The sequence below is a fragment of the Cyprinus carpio genome, chromosome B4, assembly GCF_018340385.1.
Source record: "Cyprinus carpio isolate SPL01 chromosome B4, ASM1834038v1, whole genome shotgun sequence".
In the NCBI taxonomy this organism is placed as follows: Eukaryota; Metazoa; Chordata; class Actinopteri; order Cypriniformes; family Cyprinidae; genus Cyprinus; species Cyprinus carpio.
In genome coordinates this window covers 5,008,823-5,023,741 of record NC_056600.1, presented here as the reverse complement: position 1 = coordinate 5,023,741, position 14,919 = coordinate 5,008,823, and the positions used below count along the sequence as shown (strand labels likewise).

The 14,919-nt window shown below is 37.0% G+C and overlaps 1 protein-coding gene across 5 annotated transcripts in view; it reads left to right on the top strand.

Moving 5' to 3' along the window:
• LOC109046893 (non-muscle caldesmon-like) overlaps positions 1–14,919 on the top strand; it is a 50,531-nt gene that overhangs the window by 1,112 nt on the left and 34,500 nt on the right. The gene's annotated exons all lie outside the window — the stretch shown is intronic.

Here is a 14,919-nt window from a genome sequence, read left to right as displayed (position 1 = left end):
GCAGTGAACCCGTAAATCCCGACCGGCAAAGAATGCAAGCTCTGTACTTATTGCAAACTGTTAAATTAATTTTATGGCCCCGTTTATTAACACAACCGCACAGGCCAGGCTTCTACGCCTACTGTAGGGCAGCTGCGCATTCGGCTGATTCAGCTTACAATGTGCATGCAGCTTAGTACAGAATCTGTCAGATTGTGACTCGGGACCTTGTTTTATTGCTCTGACCTTTAGATGTACGAGTTAGAGCTTGAGGGAAGATCTGGATGCAGAATGATGGAGTGATGTGCTGTCAGAATAGCAGCACGGACAGTGAAGCGTGGTGGGGTCAGTAATTGGCCATGAAACGGGATCTGATAACAGTGTGGTGTTTGGAAAATATGTGGGGAATGCCCTCGCCTTAAAAGGAACAGACTGAACATGGTGACAGATGATTGGAATAGTCTCTGGAATGCAAAACAGCACTGTTTCCCCCCATTTTGCACTTTTCTCTGTTTTGGCTCCCTCTTTGTTGGGTTATGGGAACAGGCTGCCTGTAGGGGTCTAGACGGGTCCGTCTTACAACAGACCCGTCCAGAGCCACTCATGTAAATCATGATGAATAAAGTCACAATGACCTGAGAGAACTGAAATTCTTCCCTTGTCATAAACTTTATCTACTGCCAAAAGGATGACACTGTAATCCAAGAAAAAAGACGGTAGTGTTTTCCTCCATTTAGAAAGCCAAGGACTTTGGTTGTTTCTCAGTGGGGAAAAGATGACAAACCTGAGGTACAAATGAAATGTGGTGTTTTAAGGCACATTAAAGCATGTAAACGTTTATAATGGGATAAAATAAAGGCCAAAAAATGTAAATTCTGGGATCTTCCTTTTGTTTATAGACACCGTTTGACTGCTAGCCTAATGTTTGAAATAGTCTTTGCCACTTAGTTACATTAAGCAACTGTTGTTATTATAATGTCAAAAATACTGTCTTTTCTTCTTGAATTATGGTGGCGTAGATTTTTTGGCAGTAGATGATTGCAGTGTTTATGACAAGTGTTATTTTAATACTTTTTCCCCCGCTAATGGGTACTGTATATGTGTAGTATGATATTATATGAGTAGTTATATGTATGATGGTAACAGTTAGGGCTCAAAATGTCTCATAATCGTCGAGCTTAGTGGTTATTTTTTTTGTGTTGTATGTTTTTATATGTGTATTTATTTTTATGATTGTGTAGTTATATGTATGTTTGTGTTATTTTTCTGAGATAATGGGTACTGTATATGTGTAGTATGATATATTAAAAAGTCAAATATAAAATGTTTTTTTTTTTTACTACTAAAATAAACCCTTAAGATAATAGTCATAAGACGCTTGAAGATAAGTGGCCTTTGAACGTTAATTTTATTACTGTTTTTTAAAAAAGTGATAGTAAAGACTTGAATAGTTTCTGTTATTTTTAAATTTTTTTAAGCTGAAAGGGTGTTTTAAAGTTAGTATAATGATAATAAATCATAATATTATGATTTCTGAAGGTTCACTGAAGACTGGAGTAATGGCTGATGAAAATTCAGCTTAGTTTGCATCACAGAAATAAATTATATTTTAAAGTATATTATAATAGAAAACTAAATTTAAATAATGTTTCATATTTTTTTATTTCACATTCTGTATTTTTTGATAAAAATATAAAAATTTGATTAAAAAAATGCAGCCTTCATGAGCATAAGAGACTTCTTTAAAAACCATTAAAAATCTTACTGATCCCAAACTTTTGATATATTTAGAAGCAAATTATAAGATTGTTCATAAAAAAATGAATAAGTCTAGCATTACCTCTGAAACAGCTGCTTAACATTTATATAATAGAGTTTAAAACTTAAGACTAAAACAGTAATATAGTATAAATATGATTGGATGAATTCTTGTTAATATGGCAAGTTGTGATGTTGCTTGCCACCTGTAAATATCCTACAATTACAGAGTGTCTTCACCGGACACGTCAAAACTAAATCGCTCCCACTATAATCAATGGAGCTGTCTACACTGGAGGCACCCGTCTGTAAAACAACATGCTGAGTAGATTATAGTTTTCGGTTTGGTGTCGGACTTCATCCGCAGACACATTTCTGCTGTCACATGGTTTACAGTCTCATACAGCCCGGCCCTATTTGGGCATTCGGACACTCTAGATTGATGTCCTTTTGTTTCTTATCTGCTTTAGTCTACATTCATGGCCTTGTTTTATCAAGAGCAGAACATTTGCCAAAACTCTATTTGGATCCCTCAAATACATCAAAACATGTAATTATATTGAGTCGAGCTGACAATTTAATTTGCAAGTTTGCATTATAGAGGTTCTCATTAAATGTGCAAAACAATTTTCTAGATATGAAACTCCCAACCCATGACTGTACTGAACTCACTTTTGGTTATCCACAAAAAGATTTATGCACATGCGTCATGCGTTCTCTTTCTATTTTTATTGCTCGTTAGTTCTTACACTTTGGTAATACAAAGCATCCTCAAAGTCATTGTGAAAAGCAAAGCTGAAATAATGGTTGTTTTAGATACCTCTTGTGAGGCCGTCAATTAACTTTTTGTTAGCATGATTGACGTGCTGCAGAAACCTCAGGAGATGAAGCTCTCTAACCCTTCCCCCTTCATATGTTCAGCTATTCCTCTGCCGCTTTGAATCTGATAGCCTGTAATTTTAAAGCACTGGATCCAGGAACCGCAGTTGTGTAATGCTGCAGCGTTTCTGAGCGTTCTCAGAACCTCTGAGCTCCAAACCAACAGTGAAACGCAGCGAATAAGGGGCATTCCTCGATTGTGAAGTCAGAGCCGTCTGAAACTTTAGCTCGTGTTTATTTAGGTCCCTGCAAATATGCAATAAGTGCCCCAGATGTTTTGTTAGTAATATATAAATCTGAAATTCCTCCCGCCTTTTACATTAAGTCCTTCTGCAGCAGGATTCCGTAGTTTTTTTGTTTGTTTTTTTTTGTTGACTTTGTGGTCTGTTTGTTGTCCTTTATTGAGACGGCAGGTTTCAGTGGAAAAGTCTAATGGTGCCTGGCCTTGGATTTTGAGGAGATCTTAAGAACACTAGGGTTGTGCTCAGGCCGCTGGTTTGTCAGGACTTTTCAGGGGTGATGAAAGCTAATGGATGTTTTTGCTTCTCCACTCTTCTACATGGACAGAATTGGACTTAAGGGACAGCGCTTCAGTTGGGAATAAAGATAACAACTAAGAAGCTGCGATATTGATTAATTGCCTAAAATAATGGCCAATTTTGGAATAAGGGAACGTTTACAATTTTAGGGATATAATTGTTATTTTTGCTTTGCTGCAATGCAAAGAAAAGAATTGTAGCCTGGCCATATAAAGCTGTGACTTTAAAGGACTAGTTCACCCAGAAATTAAAATTTTGCCATCCTTACTCATCCTTATGCTGTTCCAAACCTCTATAATTTATTTTCGTATGTGTAAGTCAGTGGGGTCCCAACAACATTGACTTTCATTGAAGACATTTTTCAAAATTCAGAAAAAAAGAAAGTCATGCTTAGAACGACATAAGGGTGAATTAAATGATGACCGAATTCTCATTTTTAGGTGATCTTTCCATTTAAGACTAAGGAGAAGAGCCTGCGAACTGGTAGCACCATCAGTGGGCAATTCTATTTATCCATTTGGACTATTATTCTATCCAAAGTCATTTGCATTGCATTAAAGTTGTGCGTGTTATTAGTTCATGCATTCCTTTGGAATCGAACCCATGACCTTGGTGTCTCTTTGAGCTACAGGAATGTTCATTGGTCTGAATCAACATGCAGGTGGTAAGTGGCAATCATTTAATTCAATATTCATAACCAATGCTGAGTGCTCCTCCACTTTTCATATCATTCTTACATCCCTGAATATATGCCATCCTTCAAAAACCATGTGATGACAAGTTTTCAAAATGACCATAATAGTAACGTGTAGCCAATGTGAGTTTTTATTTTCTTTCAGCGAGCTGATTCTCATCTGCAAAAACATGGACAGGAAATGTCTCGGCGAGCCCATTTTCCCTGTCCTCTGCCTCAGCCGACCACTAAACAAACAAAACTAATCAAGAGATGTCCACCACATTCCATTAGAAATCACACCATGAGAGGGAAATGCAGAATTAGGGGACATACTGTATTTAGGGTCGGCCATGATGCAGAAGTGAAAGAACGCGTGAAAATTGATGTTGACTCTAGCATGAGGTCATGTTGATGTAGGTGCTTAGCAGAGGCCCGTGTTGTGAGCACGAATGTGCGCCAGCGCTCCCATAAAGGTGTTGAGGGAGAGCCAGCGAGCTTTGATTTGACAAATGCCGATTCTGCTGAGGTAAGGAGCGCTTTAGCGAGCTGCTAGTCAAACTCTCCTGACCTCCTGAACTAAGAAAGCAAGCACCCTTCTCTTTGCCGGCTCATTTTGTGCTCTTTCAGCCTTACATGGTCAGATCGTACATGCATCCTTATCACGAGCCAAGCTGGGTCAAAGAAAAAAACAATCTTGAGAGGTGATGTTACTGCTAGCATGATGAATTTGAGCAGTATTGAGTAACAGATGACCTACACAGGCTGCCAAAGACAAAAGCTGACTGATGATGTTGAAATCATTAAAAAAAAAAAAAATCCCCTCAATACCTCAGTGGTATGATTCGACGCTAGTCTTATTTCCCCGTCTATTCATTCTTTAACAGACCTCAGTCTTTATGTGTGTGTCTGGTAATGGTAGCAGCAGTAATTGTTTAAGAGAGCCTTTATGGAGTGAACTCTTTCCTTCTAATCAGAAGCATATTTACATATTCGCGCACTTTCCTCCTCTTTCTTTCCACTTCACGTCATTGCGTTCTTCTGAAAGAGCCAATTAAAGCTGATTAAACCCTGAGATCAAAGCCGCTGCCGTGGCTGTCATTCAGGATTTCTTTTTCGAATGTATATTTACCTGCGCGCGTTAAATGAAATGCATCCTGGCTGCTTTACATAAGTGGAACTATACATCACTTTGTGGTATTGCAGCTCGGTTTGTATTTGTAAGTTGAGAAGCATTGTGGAATGAGTTAATTTCTTCATCAGCACACAGCTGGCAGTGAGTCAGATAGAGAAACACGCTCTCATGGTGAGAGTTTTTAATCAGCATCGCTCTGTGTGGAGACAAACTGGCATTCGAGAGACTCTTACCTCATAATTACAACTGCTCCTCATGCTATTAATAAACATCTCAGGTCTGGCTTTTTTAAAGCGGATTTTATTACCTTTCAGTTGGAGTCCAAACTAGCGGAGACACTTGCCTGCTGTACTTTGCAGGGCTAGTGATTCTAAGTGAGCAGAAAAGACAGGGACTTTATTTGATACACGTCCCAGTAGTCAGAAAATGTGTTCAGAATGGACCTAATGTGATTCAGAGGAGATAATCGTAAAAAATATATTTTGTATTTATAGTAAGTCATTTGGTTGTGTAGTAGCTCTGTTCCAGGACCTATTGAACTGCCAACTTCAGCATCAAAGGCTGTTCCAAAAGGTTTGTAATGTTGTTAATATACCACATATTGACCAAATTCAAAGGTTGCATTGCACGTAAGGAAAGCAATCCAAATATGCATTGTGACTAGCTTTTCACATTTTCAGTTAATGACTTAAATTACTGAATCTTTAACCAAGTATTTGTGGGCTATGGATTATTATGCAGATTTTTTTATTAGAGTATTTTGTTAGCTTTTCAGCTTACTACCATCAAACACTACTGGAATCTGGTGTGTCCCAGTTCAACATACTATCTGTCCTGAATACTATTTGAAATTAGAATTGTGTTCCAAATCGTAGTATGTTGAAATGAGTATCCCAAAGGTACCTGGACAATCTACTATTTCTGGTGGATATTTGGAAGTTTGCCCACAACCCATTGCGTTTTGCAGGAGGATTCAGTTCAGAACTACAAACATGACATACAGTGCCGTTGCGCTACGGGCATCCCGATTTCAAATAAACTCTCCTATCATTAAAGTCAAAAACTAAACAACAAAACATGGCAAGATACACACTAGCAATTGTGAGATATAGATTCACAGTTGCGAGTAATAAAGTAAGAGACTATGTTCTCAGAATTGCGAGTTTATATCTCACAATTCTGAATTAACTCGTTATTGCATGTTATAAAGTCAGAATTGCAAGATATAAAGTTGTAATTCTTAGAAAAAAAGTCTCAATTGTGAGATTAAAAAAAAAAAAAATCTTGTTCATATCTCGCAATTTGGCATTTCAACTTGCATCTGACATTTCAACTTGCCAGAATTGTGAGATAAAAAGTTACAATTACCTCTTTTTTTTAATAAGTTGCAGAAATGGACTTACATAGTGAACATTTAGAAATGTTCACAGTTACGTTCAACCATACATTCAACTTTTAAAATGCATCATGCAAAAGCATTTGACAAGATCTCTTCATGAAAGACCAATGACAGAAAGATCATCGTGCTACTTCTTTTCTCTCCACGGTAGGAAGAATTATGTAGCGCAAATTAAATTAACTGAAATGTGAAGTATGTATATCAAAAGTGTTTGATTATTGTGGTAATTTTTTTTTATTGAAGTGTGAAGTATGTATATCTGTAATGGTTAAACCTCTAGGCTCTGTTAAAAAAAATCATCCAAGATAGCATGATAAAACATTTCATTTAATATCAAAAATTGTTGACACAAAAACAGATCTTGTGTGCTGTTAGCTTAGCACCATGCGAATACAAAACGCAATTACCTAGTTGCTTATGAGGTTCAGTTTCAGTTACTATGCTGCCTTAATGGCAAGTACCTATGTAGACAGTCTACAGCAAGGCATGTTTTGGAACAGGGTCAACAACCAAATTGTGGGAAATTAGCATTCGGTGATGCTGAGACCAAAACAATAGCAACAGCAAACAGGCCCTTTGTTTATTTCTTCCTGGCCTGATGCAAACAAAATGGGGGATGCAAATTGATAGGGAGTCAGCTGTAATTACAGACTCGTTATTGTTAATCACTGACGCACACAGCATTCAAACATGTCTTTAAGAATGGGTAAAAGCAGTCGTGCGTGTCTCTTTGAGTGATGAAATACTTGAGAGGATTTGATGAATGTGATGGAGGTCGTGTGTGTCTATGGAAGGCCTGCAGACCTCATTAAGGTTCGCTTTAATGAACACAGCCTCAGTAACAAGAACAATGGCCACTTGTTGCAATTTGTCTGCTGTGTGTGTGTGTGTGTGTGTGTGTGTGCGCGGCTGCAGCGCCAGTCAAGTCTGTGTCAGGCGTCTGCGAGACCACCGCAGATAATAACGGCCCTCCATTAGTTCAGGTTAGACTTAATGATCGGGAATTGAGTCGGGCGCTTCTGAAACGCAATAGCGAGTCACTCAGGATCTGTGTCAACACAACCAATGTCAGCACCCTGAATGAGTGCTTGTGTGTGGCACAGGTGTGTAAAAGCAAGGGCCAGCGTCGTTTTGGAGTGGCTCCAGTGGCGCTTGGGTTTGTGGATTAATCTCATTTCCAGTTCGTCCATTAGCTACCCTCAACCCAGGAACCTGAAACCGCCCCATAGCTCCAATATTCAATTATTTACAATTTCATGCTTGCCTGAGATTTGTGTTTTTCTTGTAAATGTAAAGATTATGCAGCAGGAGTCCTTTATGTTGAACTCTGAGGTAATGATTTATGCACTTTTTTTCCCTTAAAAGGCTTTGCGGAGTGGAAGGGTACATCTAGTTGAGCTGCATGACGGAGCGCTTGCACTCAAACATTTCTAGGCTTAACTGCGGCAATACTTCACTCGACTAAAATAGAGGAATTTATCATAAAGCTCGCAAAATCATCCAAAGCCGGATAAATATAAGTGACTGCATGCTTGCTCGAGAAAGAGAGATTTTTCTTGGAACTGGCCGTTGCAGCCGCAGTGAAAGAAAGGTTTTTTGAGGTTTTCCTGAACGAGCAGCACAGCCCTGTGGCACTAAACATAGCAACGGTGAATTTGCCAGACAATATCTTATACACGGCGACGTGGCTGGTGTGAGTGACGCTCGGTGTGCGTGTGTGATATACCTGCATCTTTACAGGTCGAGCTGCTGTCCGTGGGGGCCACACAGCGCTCGGCCCCTGACAGCGCTGGCCTGGAGCCATGCTAATAATAACAGCCAGCAGAAATATGCACAGAAGAGGGGAGATCTGGTAGCGTAGCTGGAAGAGAGAGGAGAGGGGCACGGGAAAGGGTTCTGCACTCAGGAATGTGTCATCTAAGGAGTCTCAAAGTACAACGGATTCTGCTGTGAACATGCATATCTTTGTACTTATGATATATTATATATCATTATTTATAATCATCCTATAATATCGTGTGTGTGTGTGTGTGTGTGTGTGTGTATATATATATATATATATATATATATATATATATATATATATATATACACAGTATATATACATACATATATAACACACACACACACACACACACACACACACATGTACGTACGTACATACATGTCTTAAACTTGAATTACTGAAATTTGCTTATTATTAAATGTTTTTTAAATATTATTGTTAGTATTATTATTGTAAAAATTTATATAATATACATATAATATTTATTTATATTTTTAATTATAGATAGATTGTATTATATATATATATGTAAAAAAATTACATATATATATAAAACTATGTCATTATAAATAATTCTTAAAACATTATTTTATATATATCTTGGTAAAAAATAATTATAAATAAATATGAATTAATTGTATTACTATTACTACTACTACTATTATTATTATTTTAGAAAAAAGAGCTTTTAATAATTACTCCCTCCCCAAATCTTGACGTACATTGGCATGCACTCTGGGTGACCATTTGTTAACATTTTTAGAGCTTGTGTTCTGCGTGTTTGCTCACAAAATACGGTTCCTTCTCTCCAACTCCCGAATGATGCATCCTCGAGTAATGCCTGCCAGTGAGGTCATCCAGCCCGAGTTATTATAATCTTATTTCTGCTATCTCTCCTGAGGAATGCAACGCCCTTCATTTTTCAGAAATTTCTTGTCAATTAATACTCTTAAAATCTCGTGCACTGAAGAAAAGTACATTCCATTGTCTGAGTTCTGGCCTATAAAACAGCCACATTGAGGAAGATTAATACTGATGGAAAGGAAAACTGGATGGAAAAATGTCACTATCCGTGCCGATAACTCCTCAGGGAGTGAATGTTTTCGCACAGTTCAGAGACTTATGAGGCATAAACAAATAACATGACAGAAGCTGGTTTCTGAGGATGGAGGACAAGGGGTAGCCTACATGTTGCACACACACATTGAGTGTACGCTTCATGCTTTTGGCTTGTATTGCTACCATGTAGGGCACAATGGGGAAATATTTCTTGCATATTGATGTTGAGCAGAGCCTTAAATCACTGGTGGGTTTACCCATATTTTTTCTTTCAGTCTTGTTGCCGTTCTTGTGTGCAGGGTTCCATAGACACACTTTACAAGACACATCAGGAACTTCTTAGCTTTATGAGAAATACATATTTATGTTCCATTAAATGTTCCAGCTGTAATATATACAGGAGAGTGCTGGGTTAGGTTAATTGTGAGAGAAAAAGTGAGCAGCTAAATGCAGCCTCGTCCTAAATGAGGCCCTCATGTTAGGTCAAATGTAGTATGTAATTGATATTGATGTTTTTAATACCTCAGATTGGTGTTCAGTAGATGGCCTATATGCAGAAACAAGCTTTAAAGTATAATTACACCCAAAAATGTAATTATGTGCTGCTCTATGGAAATGAAAGCTAATTGGATCTGTCAAAAAAGCACATTTAAAACCACAAAAGTAGTCTGAAGGACTTGTGTGTTATATTCTAAGTCTTATGAAGCCATGCAATAGCTTAATGTGATGGTTAGACCAGAACAAGTTCCCCTCATCTGTAATAAATATGTTATAAATATAATAATGTTAACACATTTTATATTTATTATAAATCTCTCTCTCTCTCTCTCTCTCTCTCTATATATATATATATTAGATATATATATATAGATATACACACACACACACACACACACAACACACACACACACACACACACACACACACACACTGATTTACTGGAGACAACCACTAAAATGTAATTTAGTTTAACAATAAATCTTGTCATATTTAGAAAAAAGAATCATTAGATGACATAAAAGCCCCAAAAAATAATTAATTGTCATTTTAAATCTTTACTAATCTTTGACGCTATCCTTTAAACCACTAGGTTTTACCAATTTGTTAGCAAGTTTTTAATCATATCATAAATATAATAACATTTAGTACGATCACTTTTTATATATTTTTACATTTTATTTTCACATAAGTTTTTTTTTTTATTATAAAAAGAGACACTTTACTTTTGTTTTTTTATATTTTTTTTTTTATGTATGTATATTGAATTTTTTTAGAAGACCCAAATGGGGTGTTTCTGTTTATACAACTTTAATAGTTTATAGCTTCTGTGGAAGGCAAGATTATCAATACATGAATTAAAATCGGGCTTGTTCATGCAACAAGCATGAACAACGGTTATTATATGACTTCAGAAGACTGGCAGTGCAATGCACAGGCTGTATGAACTGCTTTTATTATTATTTTTTTTTTTTTTCGTGTATTTGTTTTGTTTTTTGCAGTTATAGCTTGACAGACCCAGTCCCCATTCACTTAAATGGAAAAGAGCAGTTTCTTCAGAAATTCTCTTTTTGTGTTCCAGGGAAGAAAGCCAAACGGGTTTTGAATGATATGAGGATGAGATAATTTTCCTTGCAACAATTTGTCAGTTGTCAACATATGATGTAGTGAATGTACACGATCGCTTTTATAAAACGGTATCTTGCATGACATCACACTGAGCTCACACATCACACAAACCCGGACGAATGAACGCTTAAACACTTAAGCTCTGGCAGGCGTCTTCTCGCATGCTTTGGTGATCCGAACAGGTCATGAAAAACGTTATGTATCATGATAAGGATGCTAAATGCATTTGGCTTCATTTCTTCTGCATCACACGCAGTGTAGACAGTGAAGCACTCATCAAAAGCTCACTGAGATACATTCTGCTTCGAGGCATTTTCTGTCACGGCTATCTCCGTGACTAGATATTTGGACAAGAATCTTTTTTTCCACTCTGGTCTCTCGCAGTTATGTAAGAAGAGAGGTAGCTCAAAGCTAAAACCACTCAATCTTGGACAAAAATGCTGGGAGGGAAAAGCTTTTTTCAGTTTTTTCCTCAGCAAGCCGAGGATAGTGTAAAAGAGGGATTGAATGTGGTTTGGGACAGCTAGTATGCTAGGTATGTTTTTTTGTGTGATGCTACTCAGACGTCACGTAGCGCTATCATTCGGAGTGCAGATAGAAGTCCCTTCACTCTCTCTCTCTCTGTGGTCAGCGAGTTTGAGCATGAGGCTCTATCTGTCTACGCAGCATGTGAAACCCTTGGGTTTTTCTTTTTTTGTGCGTGTTGCTTACGGGAAAGAGAGCTTTTTTCCTACCATATTTGGTCATGTGGAGCCAAGCCAATAGGCAGCAGACGTTTGATGCCGTACAAGCATCTCAATTTGGCCTTTTCCCTCTTGCTCTTTTTTTTTTTCTTTTTTGAGGAGCTTGCATGCTGATAGTGGTGCGATCTTTAGACTTGCATGAGAGGACCATTTAAAATCAGCATTTTAAAATGCATAACATGAAAGCGTCTCTGCACCTGAAATGCATTTCCAGAAGCACAGCTGCTGTTGTGCAGAAATAAATGGCCCTTGGTTTAATTAGTTAATGCCTATGAAAATTGCCCATTCAAAAGCGGAAACAGAAACATTTTTCCGACATCCTGAACCCATGTGCTCATGTTTCTCGTGTTCAGTTCTTTGTGCTGGAAAGAGAAAGTGAACATTAAAGGTGAATGATTTGGCAAACTAAATTATTTTACATATGCAAATATACATATGTTTTTTAAATATAATATAATAAATTATTTGTATATATTAAATTTGTAAATATATGTATATGATAATACATTATTTCAGTAATAAATAAAACACTGTGTATTTATAGGAAGTAAGAAATTATTATTTTAAACAATATAAGAATTTTAAAATATTTTTTTTATTTGATTAGGTATATTAATAATAATAATCATAATCGTATAAATATATATATATATATATATATATATATATATATATATATATATATATATATATATATATATATATATATATATATATAATATGTTGCTTACCCAGGTATACACATGCAGTCAAAAGTTTTGAACAGTAAGATTTTTAAAGAAGTCTCTTCTGCTAACCAAGCCTGAATTTATTTGATCCAAAGTACAGCAAAAAATATAAAAAATTTAGAAATATTTTTACTATTTAAAATAACTGTTTTCTATTTGAATAGATTTTAAAATTTAATTTATTCCTGTAATTTCATAGCTCCATTTTTAGCATTTAAATGTACTTGATTCCTGTGATTTCATAGCTGAATTTTTAGGTTGTGTATTTCAGATCATACATCAAAGAGTACATTGTTTACTTATTACAGCTATTGACACTTACTCTGTATCCCAGAGCCTGTAATTGCATGGCATTGTGGGTAATTGAGTGGTTTAAGATGTATTTGGTGTTTGCATAGGTAACTGTAGTGATTCACAGGACATGCAGACGTGTCGGGGAATGCAATCCATTGTCTGGGAATGCAGGAATCTCCTTTTCCAACCTCAAGTGGAAATTCAGTGACTGAGGCCTATTTTTGCCCATGCTCGAATTTTTGATCCCCTCCTTCCCATTTTTAAAACCTAAGAGATAATGTACAGTCAGCGAGTCATTATCGCAAAATAAACCCTGATGTGGTGATCAGGTTCCAGACACAAAACCAAGGTTCCTTGCATCACCCTGAAAGAGTTTATTTCGCAATAATGACTCACTGACTGTACATTTATCCTACATATTGCATGTACAATATTTTACTAGACGCTTTATCCAAAGCAATTTACTTTTCATTTAAGATAAAATGACTTTTTTTTCTTTTTTTATCAATTCCATGCATGGATTCCCTCGCAATAGAACCCATGACATTGCCCATGTTTGAGTGCAGTGGACATGCATGCTTGCAGCATTATGTAAAGGCAAAGCTTTTGCATTATCGATGCCAGTGTAGAAATATTCTGAGAGATTCATCATGAGCATCAAATTCAGTGTCCAAGCCTAGGTTAGGTAAGTAGCATATCAACCAACTTTTCTTCTCTCCTCTTTTCCCAGTGACAGCCATGAAAAGCAGTTGCTGCTCTTCCTGCCAAAATCTCTACTGGATTTATAGCAGCACATCCTGCTCTTTTTCTCTCTCAGTCTCTGTCTCTCTTATTTACTCTCTCATTCCTTCAGTTTCTTCTTTAAGGCCCGAGAGTCATAATTGTGCTGATGCATCAGAGAGTCCAAACTGAGCTTTTGGTTACGTGGAACCGGCCTTCAATAAGCCAAACATCGCCAAAGAAATCAAACCAGCAGTTTTGCATAATACAGCTAATTTTCCATCAAGATTACTATTGATATTGTTGATATTGCAGGACTAGAGCCCTGATTTTTCATGCTAAAAACCACCATATAGAGAGTTTTACAAGAATGAATGGGTTCATCTGTGTGTAAATTACACAGTATGGGGATAATTTCCGTTTACAGCATTTTTAAGTTGGTTTTGCGCAACCCAAATTGTCTAAAAATCAGCAAATACAAAAATTTGTTGTGTACTGAAATTTACCACTAGTTAAGACTTACATTTGTAAGCATGTAAATAAGGGACATTTTATATTGTGACTGACTTGTAATCTAAGTTTGGTGGTTAATTGTTGTTTGAAAATGCTGTTGATTGTATATATAAAAATTATATGCACTTATAAGACCCCCTCAACCTGACTTCTTTAGTCCAGCTTTAATTAGGAGGGCAGAACCTCTTAAATCCCCCATAATTTGCTCTCTGTGTCCAATCTGGATTTGATTTATAAATAAATGTAGCATTATTTCAGAAAGGTTTCTATATGAAATGTCAGCAAATATCAAAAGTATCGAAGTATCAAATATTAATGATAATGGTTAATCGATATTCAGTATAATAGTCAAAAAAAGCTTTTTTTGGTTTGCTGTTGATTATGTGAAAACAGAAAGTTTAGAAACTGCACCAGACTATCTTTTTTCCCCTCTAAAATCTCTGAAGCACAGCATGTCGTCTGACCTTCAGCACATAAACACAACTGTTAATGGGGATTGTTGGCCCATCACATAGTGTTGTAATACTGTACATGAACCAGACCTGGTGCTGGACTCCTGCCATTGCTGTCCTGACACTGTCCTGAGATCTGCGGTCGTGTGCCGCCCAATCAATCAGCTGGCTTTATGGGAGAACTCCGGCTGGCCTCCAGTCACTTTTATTGGTGCTCTCAATTTCCTGCGCATCTCGCCGAGCACACAATCCCATAATTCAGCAGTGGGTCTGTAGGTTTGTCATCACGGATGCAGACAGACAGACAGAGGTGCAGTGTGGATTTCATTCTCCTGGCTCGGGTTCGAGACCCTTCTTGATCTCTTTATTTTCTCCAGATCTCCTGGTTTGTTGAGTGAACACAGAGGAATTAGATTCTCTGTGCTCTTGTCTCTCTCTTGATTTGTTCCTATCCGTTCAGTGACTGGGATGTTTGAATTTCTAAAGATATGTATTTGTTTGATTTTTAAGGGCATGAAGGATTATTGAAGGTTAAATTCAGCTTAAAGTCCCCAATGCAGTCAATTTACCACAGGCAGCAGAGGTTCTGTGAGTCTTAAAAAGTCTTAAATCGCCCTTAAAAAGGTCTTAAAATAG